The sequence below is a fragment of the Strongylocentrotus purpuratus genome, unplaced genomic scaffold (genome assembly GCF_000002235.5).
Source record: "Strongylocentrotus purpuratus isolate Spur 01 unplaced genomic scaffold, Spur_5.0 spur5_scaffold_16, whole genome shotgun sequence".
NCBI classification, from domain to species: Eukaryota; Metazoa; Echinodermata; class Echinoidea; order Camarodonta; family Strongylocentrotidae; genus Strongylocentrotus; species Strongylocentrotus purpuratus.
The window spans coordinates 19,324,918-19,341,257 of NW_022145601.1; the positions used below are offsets into that span (position 1 = coordinate 19,324,918).

The following is a 16,340-nucleotide window of genomic DNA, read 5'->3' on the forward strand; positions in this document are numbered from 1 at the left end:
TTTTTATGACATATTTTAAATCATTTAATATTTAATAACGACATTCCCATTCAGTAAACACGGGTCCCTACGCACGAAACTCCCACGGGGATTCGCATACAAAAATGGAATCGAAATAAGAACAAATGCCTAAATCTGGTTTTGAAAATGACGAATGCAGGATTGGAGGGGGGGGGGGGGGAATGTGATAAAATGCGAAAAAATTATTAGGTCTTATATATCAAAGGTAACCACACACTTCTCTACGGCCCCTGTAATAATTATTACCTAACATTGCCAGGTACATATTTAGTACACCTGGGTCGAGAGAGGCAAGTATGGGCAAAACACCTTCTCCAAGGACGTAGGCAGCTAGCGAGGGTCGAACCCGGGACCTCTCTATCGCCTACTCTGAGAGCCAAGAGCCTTGACCAATACACCAAGGTGTCATTCTTACTACGAAATTAACTGATGAAAAAGACCAACGCAATTCCCCCAAGCACCGCATTCTGGAAAGACGATTCATTCAGGTTTTACTTTACATGAAATAATAACTAACGAAAGAGAACACGGTTATTATTCATAAATTATTGAATTTAATACAAATACATTATTGTCATTACAAAACTTATGCTGCAACATTGTGCCTCGAGTACTGTACGACTGTAGACATACATGTATGTCGATCGCGACTGAATCATTTGTCATTTTATTTAAACCAGGAGTTGGGTGTTTTCTCAACAACGATGTTCAAATTTTGTTAAGTTGTCTGTTATTTCACCATTTCAATAAATCCATGCCCTTCACTTACTTCTGAGCAGGAAAAAAACGCATTGGCCACAGTAAGCCATACTAGTTGAAAGGGAAAACGGTAGATAAGTTACTGCAAATAAAATACCTGTGGAAGTATTCACCCCAAACTCCACATATGTCTTTTAGATTATGTCCTTAATTTTCACATTACTCATTTAGTTTACAAATGATTGTCAGTCGTTTCTCATCTAATTCGACTCGGCCTTTTTTCCCTTCGCGAAGTTCCCACGATACCCATCGATGGATGTGCAGAAAACGGTTAGGCGTGAACTTTTCTTTCGTATCACTACTTTCGGGAATTTTTACTCTGATTTAAATCGACTTTTCCTTCTTGCTTTCTTCTTTTCTTTCTTTCCGGGCCTCTATAACAGATCCATTTATTAATAGATCTGAATAAAGCAATCCAGTCGTACTCTCTTTAAATAATAATCATTTGTTTATGTACATATGTATGTACTTTGATAGTTTTCACACGGAAATAGAATGAATCGGCAAAACCACTGAGACGATACGAACTAATCGAACAAAACCCGTCACCCTAACCCTTCATAGGTCATCAAATCATGACGACACAATTCTCTGTGACGTATTCACGCACGTGACGTTAATTAAGGTCGACGCTTCGTTTTGATTGGCTATTGAACCCTTAGTCACATTTCCCACCCCCTTTTTTCAGTATGAAATGACAAAAAAGGACGCATGAAACTCTTTACCAGATCATTCTCAACGAGAGATGTATATATTTGAGGTATATGTGACAAAAGATATCTTTGTGGAGGGTGAAATTGGGTCGAGTTGCCTTGACCAGCAAAGCTTGAGCGAATAAATTCTAAAGTTATGCATGATCTCGAGCTCATTATGGAAATGACTCTTACATATGTTATAACATGAGCTCATGTGGTGATGGTGGTGGTTGTGGTATAGAGTCGAAGTTGAGTATTTGGTCATGGAATTGAATTATGAAAATGTAATTTAAAAAAAATGTCTGGAAGCAAAGGTTGATTATGTAGTACATCATGTCTGTGACTTTAGACATTTTTATGATGCGAAACATTATTTGCTTCATTTAAAGGCCCACTGCACTACTTGTAGCTACTTGCGCCCTCTATATAACAAACAGTGACTAATCGGTGACCATTGGTCCCCCATGATCCTCTTTTTCTTATGTTAACTGAGAGCTGAGTTGATGAGATAACCACCTGTCCAGTGACCTTGCAGGGCAGTCTAATCCCTCCTATAAACTACGGCAGATAAGCTTTAATCGAAAGTATGATCAGAATCACCATTATATAAATCTTTCTAAAAGTATCTAAATAATGAAGGTACTGAGCAATAATTACTTAAGATAAATAAATGAATGATTGATCCTCTCAAGTGTAATAAAGAAACGCGAATTGAATACACTGTATCAAAATATTCATGACATTTTTATGTTAATGTTGAACTGTTTGTTAATACGAAAGAAAGAAGTGAAAACATTGGTGCCATTGTTGCATATGTATATATATATATATATATATATATATATATATATATATATATATATATATATATATCGTAATTATCTGTATTGTCATATGGGCTGGAAATTGCCAAAAACACGTTAAAGGTGTTTAAAGTTGCTATTAACCAGTGACCCGTTATGTTAATGAAAACGAAAGTATAGGCATATTGATCTGATGCCATGACTTGTTACACCTTAAAATATTATGACTTAGCTATAGCGCTATACCAGTCGCTACCGCTGTGACACAGTATTCCTTTCTGTGGTATTTCTGCATACTTAGGGTTAGGGGCTTTTGGCAATATACATTTCTAGAGAATCGAAAGGATGTAAAAAGGATGCCGGATTGAAATAGACACCTTTTGATTGAGCACACACGGTAAAACTATCTAGATAATGAATGGACTGATTGCTGGGAGTCAAATTGGGGATGATTTGGGCCATAATTTGAAATGGAAACACCGATTTTTTTCCCCCCTCTCTCTCGCTGAGAAGAATACAAGGGATGCATTCTATGGGTTCTGGACTCGCGATAAAAACACATGCCTATCTCTTTTTCCTCTGCAATGTATTCTTTTTTTTGTGTGTGTGTGTGCTTGAAATGGATCTGGTTTATGTAGGTCAGTGGTATATAGTAGCGTTAAGCTGTGTGAAAACGAAAGAGTATTTATCAATGCAGAGAAAGAAGTGAAAAAGATAAACTTCGGGTGACATTTTCCAAAATATAATGTAACTTATGAATGCAAAGAATAAGGTGAAAGGATTAATTTAGGGTGGTAATTTATAAAATAACGTAATTTAAGAATGCAGGGAGTAGCCTGAGGGTGGAAATAACATTACAATTTGGGTGATAGTTATTGAATAATGTGAGTGGCAGAAGAAGAAATTTAAATTATTTCAATAATATCAAATATATTAGCAAACGTTCGGCTTCAGATTGCAATTAGGATTAAGAGGCGATAATGATGGTAGTAATGATGATGGTGATGGTGATAACGGTGACAAAAATAATAATCAGAATAACAACTATTTTGAAAAATAATAATGATAATAACAATATCAATAAAAAATAACAATAATAACAATGATATTGATGACGATTATGACGAAGATGATGATGGTGATAATGATGATTACAGTCATTTCAAATACATAGTTCATTTGAAAAGGGAACGAACTTCAGATAATAATAATAACTGCCCCGATGAAGCGCTGATTTTTTTCTTCATACCTGTACACATGTATTACAACTCGGTTGAGACTTGAGAGTGTCAAATAAGATTCATGTATTACCAAAGAAACTTCAGTGCTGTGGAAGGGATTCGAACTCCGTACCTTGTGATTCACAGTCCGCTTACTTATCCACGAGACCACAACATCACTAGACATAACACTAATTTTCCACGTTTTGTCTCCCAATTTCAGAGGCTCCATATTGGAATTTAAAAGGCCGAGCTGCCGTGGAAGAGGCGCTACTGCGACAGAGGCTCAACGTCAACATCGCCAAGAATATCATCTTCTTCCTCGGTGACGGGCTCGATGTCACGACGACCACGGCGGCGAGGATACGAAAGGGCCAACTCGCCGGCGGTATGGGGGAAGAGGCATCGCTGCACTTTGAACATTTTCCTCATGTTGGGCTTGTAAAGGTAAGATAGAGATGGGGAAAGAAGGAGAGGGAAAGTGAGAGAGTCAGCGGGGAGGGGGGAGGCAAAGGAGAGAGATAGAGAGAGAGAGAGAGAGAGGGAGGAGGAGAGATGATGATGGTGCCTTTCTTCATCTTATTTTAAAGGTTGGAAAAAAGGACGAGGTATTATGAAATGCAAGACAATTTCACAATCATCTGGCAATGTCTTCAACATTATGAATAATATATTTAATTTCTAGAGCGCTTTAATATAAGTTTCTAAACATTTACATCATAATTTGTAAATAGTATACTAAAGTTATAAAATTATTAGTATGACTGATAAACATCGAATATAAGGCATAATGAAATTACGGAATTTTACACCATTCAGCTCCTTATTCACCATGGATCGAGACCCTTGTTTAAATTCTATATTACTTGTATTGTACGCGTGGCCAAAGCTCTATTAACTTCTTGGTGTGACAAAAGTCGAGTGTGGTAGTCCACTGTCGATTCAATTGGTTGACCGAAGCAAGTAAAAGGTTCAGTTGCATTTATAAAGCACTGAACAAACAAGTAATATAAGAAAATATATAGTGAAAGGAAATTAAAACGAAGAATACAAAGTTATCAGAGAATACCAATCCTAACTCCTTGAGAAAACAGAAGTTAATAGATTTCTTTCGCCCACTTTCTCCCCTGTAGACTTATAACACAGACCGACAGGTCCCCGATTCGGCGGGAACAGCCACCGCCTACCTGTGTGGGGTGAAAAGTAAATTCGGGACTTTGGGTGTGGACGATCGCGTGAAAGAGGGAAATGTACATCGATAGAGGGCGCTGCTGTCGATTCGATTTTAATAGATTCGATGAAAGCTGGTGAGTTATTTGATCGGTTTATGAGTATTGATTATGATAACGTGAGATGGATGAAATATATGTCATACATGCTTAACTCTAAAGTTTTCCAGTGTCATCTTTTTTTTCTTTTCACCTTTATCCTCATCGTCATCTCTTCATCAACACCAACACTTGACTATCAATACATCATCATAATCTTTCTCCTCATCATCATTAACCTCATTGTCGTCGATCATCATCATGATATTCCTCCACCTCATCATCATCATCATCACCATGACTATCATCAACATCTCCTTTTCCCCTCCTCCTTTTCCTCATCACCATAATCCACATTATCTTCATTATCATCATCTTTGTCATCGTTCTGATCATCCTCCTCCTACTGGTCATCATCATCATCAATCATCAACATCATCATCATCATCATCATCATCATCATCATCATCATCATCATCATCATCATCATCTTTATGGTACTCAGTCTCCATTTACTCCTCCCCTTCGTCCTCCTCCTCCTCATCATTATGATACTCAGTCTCCTCCACCTCCTCCTCCTCCTTCCTCCACCTCTTCCTCCTCTCCTCCTCCTCCTCCTCCTCCTCCTCCTATTTCTCCTCTTCCTCCTCCTCTCCCTCCTCCTCTTCCTCCTCATCACCATCAACCTAACCTAATTTCCCATTTTTCTCTTTCCCTTTCAGGTAAGAGTACTGGATTGGTCTCGACAGCGAGGGTCACCCACGCTTCGCCCCGCCGCGCTCTACGCCCACACCCCCGACAGACGGTGGGAGAACGACCACGATCTCGATGATAGAGACAAAAGAGAAGGCTGCAAGGACATCGCCCTCCAACTCATCGAACACTGGAAGAACATGAACGTAAGTTTTTGTCTGACTTTGAGTAGGTGAGCGTGTAGGTGGGTACGTGCGTGTGTGGTTTGTGCGTATGTGAGCGTGTGTGTTTGGGTGTGCGGTAATAATAATGAAAGCACTTCAATGTTTGATGAAGAAGATGATGTTGATGATGATGAAGATAATGATGTTAATAGATGTAGTATACCAATAATAATGATGATAATAATATTAGTGATAATAATTAGAATAATGTTAACAATAATAATAATGAAATTGATAATGATAATAATGGAATTAATGATGACAATAATCTTGACAGATATATTTCTGACACGCACATAGTTATACTGGCAACTATTTCCTAATTAACTAGCTGTGAGGAATCCATGACATTTGCTCCGGCGACAATTGCTCCGCTGTAAATTTCATACACTAATCGAATGGCTAACTTCAACCCTGGATTCAACACTATACCCTACCCTAAACCTAACCCTAACCTAACATAAAACCCTATGAAACCCTAACCCTAACCCTACATCTTAGACGAAATAAAGCCCGGAGCAATTGTCGCAGGCAAATGTCGTGTCCCGCTGTGAGTGTATCTTTCAAATTGAAATATCATGTCATTGTTGGCCTTTTATGAATTAAAATTCAACTCGCACTTTCAGGTAATCATGGGCGGTGGTCGTCGCGAGCTGACGCCGCGCAACGTGGAAGACCCGAGTACGACGGCGACTACGGGCAGCGTCTCGATGGTCGTAACCTGATCGAAGACTGGCTCGAGGACAAGGATCCCATGCGATCGCATTACGTGTGGAATCTTCAGGACTTTAACCGAGTCAACGCCGAGAACACCGATCATCTTATCGGTAAATACGACATAATAATGATGATATAACTGGGTCTGTTTTTACCCGCAGTAGCCACATAAATGATAACCACTTTTCCTGCGGGTCCTACCGTTATTATCAGTGGCGGATCCAGGGGGGGGGGGCCCGGGCCCCCCCCCCCCCTGAGAAAAAAATCATGTAAATCACGTGATTTTTACTTTTTTTGGGGTTGGCCCCCCCCCTGGCGCTCAAGGGGGGGGGGGTGCAAATTGAATTTTTTTTTGAGGATCAAAAAAAAAATGTGATCCCTACCCCCCCCCCCCCCCCCCCCCCCCCCCCCCCCCCCCACTGAGCGAACTTTTGGCCGGCGCGATTTTCAAATTTTCGGGAGCCAAAAAAAAAAAGTTGGGCCCCCTCCCCTAAGAAATCCTGGATCCGCGCCTGGTTATTATTACCCCATAATTGCCAGTTCCCCCATTTTCACCAGGGTTGAAAGAGACAACAATATGATTATGGGTAATACACCTTGGCTAAAACCTCAGTCACACCGCCTGACCGACTCCACACTGATCCAACCGATCAATTTTGGCCATTCCTGGTAATGTGATCGTTGGTTCGGTCTGTTGTCGGCCTGGTATCGTTTCGTTGGTGTGACTGAGTTTATAAATGTAAGGACCGAACAAGACAGTGTCAAACGCAGGACCTCTTCACTGAGACTCAGTGAGAGTCAATATCCTTTAGCATATTAACTATGCTTCTAACAATATAAAGAGTTATACAAGTAGTTGAATTACTCTTTTTAGAGTAGATTCCTCTAATTTTCGAGCCATTTACACTTCTGTACGATTAAAGAGTGCTTTTGCTTTTAGTCCAGAGAAAGCAATAAGCATGTAGTGTAGGCCTAGTATAAACTTGATGAAGTTATGCTGTCCGAAATGGTAGCTACCCTATCTTATTTTCGACTAGGGCCCTGTTGCATGAAACTTACCATTGATGGTAACTTTGCCATCAATGGGATCTACCATGGTAACAGGGCTCAACAGCCAATCAAATCAAGGTTTCCATGGCACTTTACCATTGATAGCAAAGTAACCATCAATGATAAGTTTGTGCAACATGGCCCAGTACAACCTAAGATGTGACACAATGGGGTCAGTTTCACTTTTTGATTTTTTTTTCACCTGATCTCTCATTTTGTGTTTATGAATACCCAGGCCTGTTCCAGCCATCTCATATGAAATACGAGACGGATCGGCGATGGGACAGGGCCGGGAACCTTCCCTTGCTCAGATGACAGAGAAGGCCATCAAGATTCTGCAGAGGACCAGTGATAACGGATTCTTCCTCTTCGTCGAAGGTGGGTATAATATGACGAATGAGAATATGATGCTGTAGCAGTAGATCCAGGGGGCATGGTGCACATGACATAACCCCCTCCCTTCCATCAAATGAAATGTGCCATCTGCCCTTACTTTTAGCAAAGGATGCATGTGCACAAACCACCATGCTCATGTGCCGCTGGTCATTTTGATAACCTTTTCTGTTGTTGCTGCTGCTTGCCAGTATTGGCGTAGCTTATGCAGGGAGGCACAGGGGCATTTTCCTACTCCCCATAGAATGTTAAAACGAAAGAAAAGGAAAGGAGGAAACAGGATGAGAGAAAGGGAGAAGGGGTAAAGTATGAGAAACGATGGTTAGATACCGTCCCGCATCCCGAATCATCAGTGGCCTTTTAAATTTGTATTTAACTTTCCACATAGGACCGGTGCCCCCATCCTCTGCCCCCATGATGCAAGTGTACCTTCAGTGGCTTGACTCGTGCTACGCCACTGCTTGGGTCCATGCTCCAACCCCCAACCCCCCATCTCCGGCCCTAGAGTTCCAGTTTCGCCACTCTTTCCGAAGGATGTATGTAAAAGAATTTGACCCATTTTGCTTATAGAGTCCATTTGACATTGTGGGGGGGGGGGGGGGGAAATATACATGTAATCGTGTGGCCCAGTTTTATATCATAAGAAATGCAGCTAGGTATATTATAACAGGATAGGACTATTTTCAAAATTCAAGCTAACGCAATTTCAACATGTTCAGTTTCCTTGCGCGTAACCTATTTAAATGTTCGGACATGACGATGACGTAATCTGAACATGAGTTCTATGGGACATACATATCGGAATTGCCTTGAGTTTATTTTTCGAAAATAGTTGTGATCTGATGTATCAATTTAACCTTCTTTTGTTTCCCGCATAACTCGCATTGAGCCTGAGGGATAAGTTAAAGTTCGATGGTTTCATGATTTATTTTTACCTTATTGCTAAGAAAGCATAATGCTTGTCAGTAAGCAACCAGGGGACCGACGACTTTAGGTCCTCTCCGGGGGACTTGGTAATAAAGTTTTGTATAATGATCAATGCCTTACCAGAGGGCACGAACGCATTGACCTTGGTTTCGAATCAGGGACCTCCCGGCTATCATGCCTCTTTAATAATTTAAAAGGGTAGAAACGAAGTAAAACATCATAATTGATTAGGTACAGGTAGGGAAGATGGAGGAGACAGAAGCGATGAAACTTAAAAGGGATACATACAAGAACCCACTATTATTATTATTATTATTATAGGAGAAAAGTATAAGGCTTATAGTTTTTCAGTCTCCAATCAAATCGGGCTGTGAATCAGAGCGTGTTTAACAAAAATATTAACAAGGTGACGCAAAAATGTGATACATCTTGTTAGATTATCCTGCGGAGTAACACCGGAATTCCCAGTGATATGCAAAAAAAGTGAGATTCCCGTAAAATATCAAACTCACTAAAAGCATAGCAATCGGTCATCAACTTGTCAAAGAGATTTATTTGAGACGGATCGGTAAACACACAGTCTGCTATCGGCCCGTATCGAACTACCTTACATGTGTACCTGAACGCGCCCATGGGACGAGTACTGATGACAGGCAAGCTATGCTGAAAGGGTCAACGGGCAGGGCAGAGTGCGTTTGCATCGCGACCTTGTGGTATGAGCAACGACTTTTAGAAGAGCTTTACGAACAAGATAGTTTCAAAAATTTCATTTAACGATTTACCCCACAAAAGGGAAAAGGATAGAAACAACAAAATGTAAATCACATTTTGGGAATGCCTTTTATTCTATAAAACGTTACAGGGCGTACTGACCCACTGCTGATAATATTTCCTCTTTTGGGTTGGGGCGGGGGCAGAAGGGGTAAAGGGCAAGTTCCCCTCCCCCAAATAAAAATGAAAAACCGGGTATACATCAATTATATATATAAACATAAGTGAAGACGAATAAACAAAGCTGAATACACATAAGAATCCAATAAACTGTGGACTAGCTTTTTCGTCGTAAAATTGTGAATTTAATTGAAGAGGAGGAAAGGAATATTACAAGCTGCATCTCTGAAATGTATATTTTCTATTCTATCGGTATACAAGGCTTATTATAAGGCAAAATATCAAGTTGAAATTCTATCACAAGTGTCCGCCCATCGTGTGTTGATGTAGCCACAGGGGTGGTTTGCCCGGGGCAGTGGAATTTCGAACCAAACTTTGTTTCATAGCCGGGAGGTTAGCAAACTTTGCTTCTAGAGTTGACTTCGGGGGCCTTGCAAGTGACGAGAATTCAATTTCAATATCATGTTTGTGTGTCGAAAAAATACCTTTCAATGCAGTTTTAGATGCATGTACATATTGCTGAGAGCCATAAGGGCGTTAAGTCATGTCCTTTAACAAAGATTTAACGCCCTTCTGCGCGCTGAATAGACGAAATTCACTGCGAGTTTGGCTGTTATCACCCCTTATCATTTCTTATAATTCTTAAGTGTTAATCAATATAGGCCTAACTATGTACGTACATTTTATGCTATTGGTTTGGCTTTTCTCCCTTTTTTAAAGAAGGAAATGATAAGGTACCCCGTAAAATAGTTTGCAGGACTAATGCCAGAATAACAAAATTACGCGGGTTCTAATATAAAGCTTAATTACCACACCTCAATATTTCACGTCAAAATGCAGACTTGAATACTTGATCAACCAATTTAATTAGTCGGACAATTTGGCGCACATCCCTACCACGCTCCTCACTACCACCACCCTTATACACAATTCAACACATCTAGCTAGGGACACTCTTGCGAGAGAAAGAGAACTTTTAGGAGAGGATGAGTTAACATAATGTCACTCTTTCACTCCCTCACATGGCCATGTTATAGTGTATGGACTACCCCCAAGGGACGGTGATGAGAGGCCTTCATATTTTAAGTCCAAAAATCTCATTCTGCAGTTGAATGTTATTGGTGGAAATAAACTTCTTCCAGTGGCGTATCCAGATCCTAGTCTCAGCAGGGTCCAACGTCAGGGACCCGTTTCACAAAAGTTATCAGTGAAAATTACAGTTTTTGTTATAAGGTTCTAAAATCCTTGCTTCTGATTGGTTATCAGCAGATTTGTTCCTGATTGTTGTCATTGACAAAAGGCTTTGTCCCTGAGCTTACTATGTTCTGTATGGTTCAGCGAAGAAAAATACTTTTTGTGGGGCCCTGGTTTGTATTACGGAAGGGGGAGGCGGGGGCTCTCAAACACACTCGTTGTAAGGAGACGAAAAAAGTGAACTGCTGGAATGGATGGACGGACAGCTTTAGAATACAAGACACAGCAACATTGTATTTTGTACGAGCAAGCAAAGGGAGCGAGCGAATAATAGGGGACATTCTTTTGTCCAGAAGACAGTCTGTCAAGGGGCAAATTGTCCCCATACCCATCATTCAGATAAGCTAGGGTTATCTCTGTACCTTTTCCACGGCCTGACCACCGCGGTCCCAATATAAATGACTATCTCTACCTCTCTCTCTGTCATCATCACTCTTAAACCATGCTCTAAAAAGGGATTATGAAAACAAGCATAATGTCTTTATTTTCGTATCGAACATGTTGGCAGTTTCAGCAATATTGCCTAGACCACCAGCCAGATGAAGAAACCTAGAAACTCTCATGAAATTTGAAAGATTTCGAACAAAATTTTTGTCAGAAAAACAAGCTTAAATGTTGTTGCACCTTCTTTTCCACTTATTCTCCTTCTCTTCACCTTTTATATTTTTAAAACAAAAATAAGGCCATTCTGTTTATTATGTCATGACCTTATTTCCTTTTTCATGTTTCATGTCGCCAGTTCCAGTAATATTGTAAAGACCACCAGCTAAAACAAGAAACTTTTAAGATATTTTAAGATTTTGTGCAAAATTGTGAGTCAAGACAACGAGCGTTACTGTTGCTTTACCATATTTTGTGACCATAATTTTCCTTTTAAAACAAAATAAAGTCAGTTTATTACTTGTCTTTATACTTTGTCTTTCTGGCAGTTAGATCAAGAAACCTAAATATTAACAAATGTTGAGCAAAAGTTTGTTTCAGCGTAACTCGGGTTTTACCATAATTCCTGACCATACCTCTCCTTTACCTTTGCTTTGTTCTGTTTTTTAAATAAAGCAAATCAGTTTACTATGTCTTAGTCGTTCATTTATCATGTTGGCAGAAGGAAAAGGCTTGTCCATTTCCAGGTGCCTATGGGTCGAAAATTGAAAAAGCTCCAATTGTTTGTGATGTGTAGTTACTGTGGGTGTTCAGTAACTCCAGGGAGTTAGTGTTCCTGTTGTGTCGTAAGAAGGAGGGTTGCACGAGCCGGTTGTGCACCCCCCCCCCCCCCCTCCTCCTCTACCACAAATCCGCCATTATCCATGTCTGTGGTCATTTAGCATGTTGGCGACAGTGCTTAGCCTAATTCTGAAAAATCTCTCTCAACACGCCTTGTGACAGATGAATTTCGACCGCCGAGGGTCGCCATCACAAGGGACCGATTGAAGGGGAATGGATGGAGAGAGGGGGCGAGGGGCGGGCCAGAGACAGCACACCGGCGCGGTGTCTTTAAAATAGGTGCCCTTTAGGGAGTTGGAATCCAAACATGGCGCTTTTAACATTCATGATGATCGACAAATTTCGGTTCATAACTCTATTGTATAGAGTAATTGTTAACATTACTTCTTCTCTCTCTCTCACTTTGTCTTTTTCGCTCTGTTTTTCCTGTATAATTTTCTCTCCCCTTTTTCTATTTAAATTTCAACCCTCTCTATTTCTTTCATTCTCTCTTTTCCTCTGACCTTTATCTTTCTCTTCTATATTTATGTCTCTCTCTATTTGTCGTAACCTTCAGTTTTCCTCTTCTATCTTTTGCCACCCTCTCCCTCTTTGTTCCTTCTCCCCTTTCTCTCTCTTTCTGTCTCCCTATCTCTTCCATTATTTCCCATCTAACCACGCTCGCTCTTTCATTCCTCTCTCTCCTCTTTTAACAATCCCCCTCCCTCTCTCACATCACTCTCCGTTGTTCGTATACATAATGATATATATATATATACATGTATGTATATCTCTCTCTCTCTCTCTCTCTCACGCACAACACACACCCACACACCTCCAACCGTTGTTCCTATGCGAATCTCTCTTCCCTTTATTCTTTCTACACCCTCTTTTCTCTCCCCCCCCCCTCTCTCTCTCTCTCTCTCTCTTACCTCTCTACGTTGTTGCTATAAAACTTCGAATTTCTGTGGATCTTCTTATATCCCTCTACTTAATATCTTATCCTCTTTCTCCCTCTCTGTTTCTACAGCTGGTCGAATCGACCATGGTCATCACGACGGGATGGCACTAGACGCCCTGACCGAGACCCTTGCTTTGGACGAGGCCATCGGCGTCGCTCTCTCCGCCTCACGAGCGCCGAAGATACGCTCATCGTGTCGACTGCCGACCACGCTCACGTCATGACCATGGCTGGCTATGCATCCAGAGGAAACCCTATTCTCGGTAAGACGACGACGATTATGACGATGGTGACGGTGACGATAAGATAATGACATGGTTTTATTGTGCATGATACAAGAGGTATCTCTGTGCGCTTTACACATGATTATTTTACCAGGGCGAAAGAATCACAAAACAACACGGTTGGTAAAGGGTAAAAAAGGAGAAAAAAGTTGCCGAATGCGATGCTGGTGAACTAAACTCGCCGAGAAGCCCGAGATGATAATGGGAACTGCTATCCATAATAAGAGCCGAATGCGGCGAAGATTATAGCCCCTGCGATCATCGAAGAGACAATAGGATTTCCCACAGCCCGAGTCAGGCAGTGATCTGAGGCGCCTATGAATTGTCAATTGACACGTGGCCTTGTTGCTTTGACCAATCATGTTACAGGATTTTTAGAATATCGGACCATTCACAACATAATTATTATCCATAATTGAATTGTAGTCTATTGAGTAAAATACGAATAACTTCAGTATCCCTATTTTTCAAATTGAATTTAATGGGGAAAGGCAAAAAAAAATGAATGGACCAGAATTAAGGAATACAGTACATCCTTTCTATTTTAATCCCCATTTGATTAGAGACAATAAAAAGCCATTTTCGAACGATTTAGTCTTGTTAAATATCAACCATATTGTGAAAATACATATATTTTTTACAATTCTAGTAACTGTTCTTGATGTTCATATTTCATTTTTAGGCCTTGAGGACCATTACCTTGCTGATGACGATCTACCATACGCTACTCTCAGCTACGCCAATGGCCCTGGGCCAGACACATGGCATCTTCGTTCCAGAAGCATGGCGCTCGTGAAAATTTAACATCAGTGGACACAGGTAAAAATGCATTTAAAAAATGGTTATATGTGAGTGAAGGGGGGGGGGGGGGTCTTCTAACTTTTGAGGATGAAATACAAGAGAACAATCTTGGCTATATGGGGTGCATGAGGGAAGGAAAGGAGGTGTCGTATTATCTTTTTTGCTGGCTTTAATTCCCCCTCCATTTCTTTCACTGCTCTCCCAATCTCCTTTTATTTTTCTTAAAACACAATTTCAATAGTGTAGGGAGGGGGGGGGGGGGGTGCACACCCGGTGCCCCTTCCCCCAAATATGCTAATTACCAATTTTAGGCCCATGCTTTAATTTGTATGTTCACTTTTTTCCCCCCTCACATTTTCAGAGGAAACTGGTCACCGACAGCAGGCGCTAGTCCCCTTCGACGAGGAGACGCACGGCGGCCAGGACGTCATGGTGTACGCTCGGGGCCCCATGGCGCATTTATTCCACGGCGTTCAGGAGCAGAGCTACATACCTCACGTGATACGCTACGCAGCGTGCCTGCGGGCGAGACCGAGCACTGCACCAACGGGCAGGCCCGTTGGTGCGAGGGAGGTACTGCGAGCGCGAGCAGTAGCAGTAAGACAAAGGAACAAGCTGAAGTTGAGGCCCACGTGGGCACGTCGGCCGTAAGGCGGACGCACGGTGGAATGTTCCAAGTTATTGCGTGCGCGTTTTTAGCCAGTTGTATTAGGTGGATGCTGCAAACGACTGCATGATGTGGGCGATATTTTTAATATTATTAGTTTTAAAAAATGTCCTGTTTTAAACTCTCTTTGATGGCCAGTATTCTACTAAAATTTAAACCCGATGCTCCGCCTAGCTTAACTTTGGTTCAAAATCTGGTTTAATGACCGTAAAAGGAAGTTGTCTGAAGTGTATCAGATATAATTGCGTGATCTTAAACCCAGCGTCGGGTCTAACTGATTTAGTAGAAAACGATCCTTCACGTTTCGCATTCCATAATAAACGGGTTACAGCAAAGTAACGGAGGATGTTGAATGTTAAAGGAAACCAAAACCTTCATACTAAGTTACTTTTATTGTAAAGTTTAAGATATTTTAAAAATATCAGTGAAAATTTGAACAAAATCGGGCAAGGAATAAGGAAGTAAGTGCTTTTTGAAATGATTAGTCACTAGAGGGCGGTATTCAAGGGCGGTGAACAACTCTTCATGCCTTTTGTACATCAAATTTCATGTTTTTCCTTCTTTCTTGTGATTGAGATAATGTACTCCCCTGAAAGCAAGATATAGAATGCAAAATGATATTCTATTTCACATGTTATGAAGTCGGATCAAGAACACAAATAAATACGAAGAAAACAAAAAAATTGTGAAATTTTATGTACAAAAGGCATGGAGAGTTGTTCACAGATGATGTCATCAAATTGAATACCGCCCTCTAGTGACTAGTCATTTCAAAATGGTCTAACTTTCTTATTCCTTGCCCGATTTTGTCCAAATTTTCACTGATTCTATTCAAATCTTTTAAACTTTACAATAAAAGTAACTTAGTATGAAGGTTTTGGTTTCCTTTAAAAAAAAATGCAGCTTCCATAGCACCAAGATCTTGAAAGTAGTTAAATCCCGATGTCAGAAGTTATTCGCACACTTAGGCACATTATGTCCCCAGTTTTAGCCGATCAGGTTCATGCTATTATCTTTAATTAAAACCTGTCGGTTAATCTAATGAGAACTTTGATTGGCTAATGTGAGAACACTGCTGGAGGAGTTCTGATTGACTCATGTTGGGAAATGTTGATAGTTTTTTATTTTTAAAAATCTATTTCTATTAGTTGTGTTATTAATGTACAGGTATCATGAAACCAGGATTAAACATAGGTAGTAAATTGATGAGATGTTGAATTTAGTGATAATTTATACGCTGCGTCATATCTGCAGAGAGAGAATGCTAATGAAATTTCTAATAGACCTAGATCCTAAATAACATGAATGTGAGGATTCACATTAAATCAAAGGGATACCGGGCGAGTTCGCCACAAGCCTCTTTGGTTAAATCAAAATCACCATCCAAACATGCCGCTCTTTCTCAAAAAGCTGTTTATAGAAGTGGGCGTCTCGTAGGAGGGGGCTAGCTATAGGCCCTTAAGACTTGATTCCTGTTCATTCTATCTCTTCTCCGTCTTCACTGAGGCAGTT

General features: G+C 40.6%; 1 pseudogene; it reads left to right on the plus strand.

Moving 5' to 3' along the window:
- The first annotated feature begins 2,897 nt into the window (after nucleotides 1-2,897).
- Nucleotides 2,898-15,188, plus strand: LOC115924696 (annotated as a pseudogene).
- The last annotated feature ends 1,152 nt before the right edge of the window (nucleotides 15,189-16,340 follow it).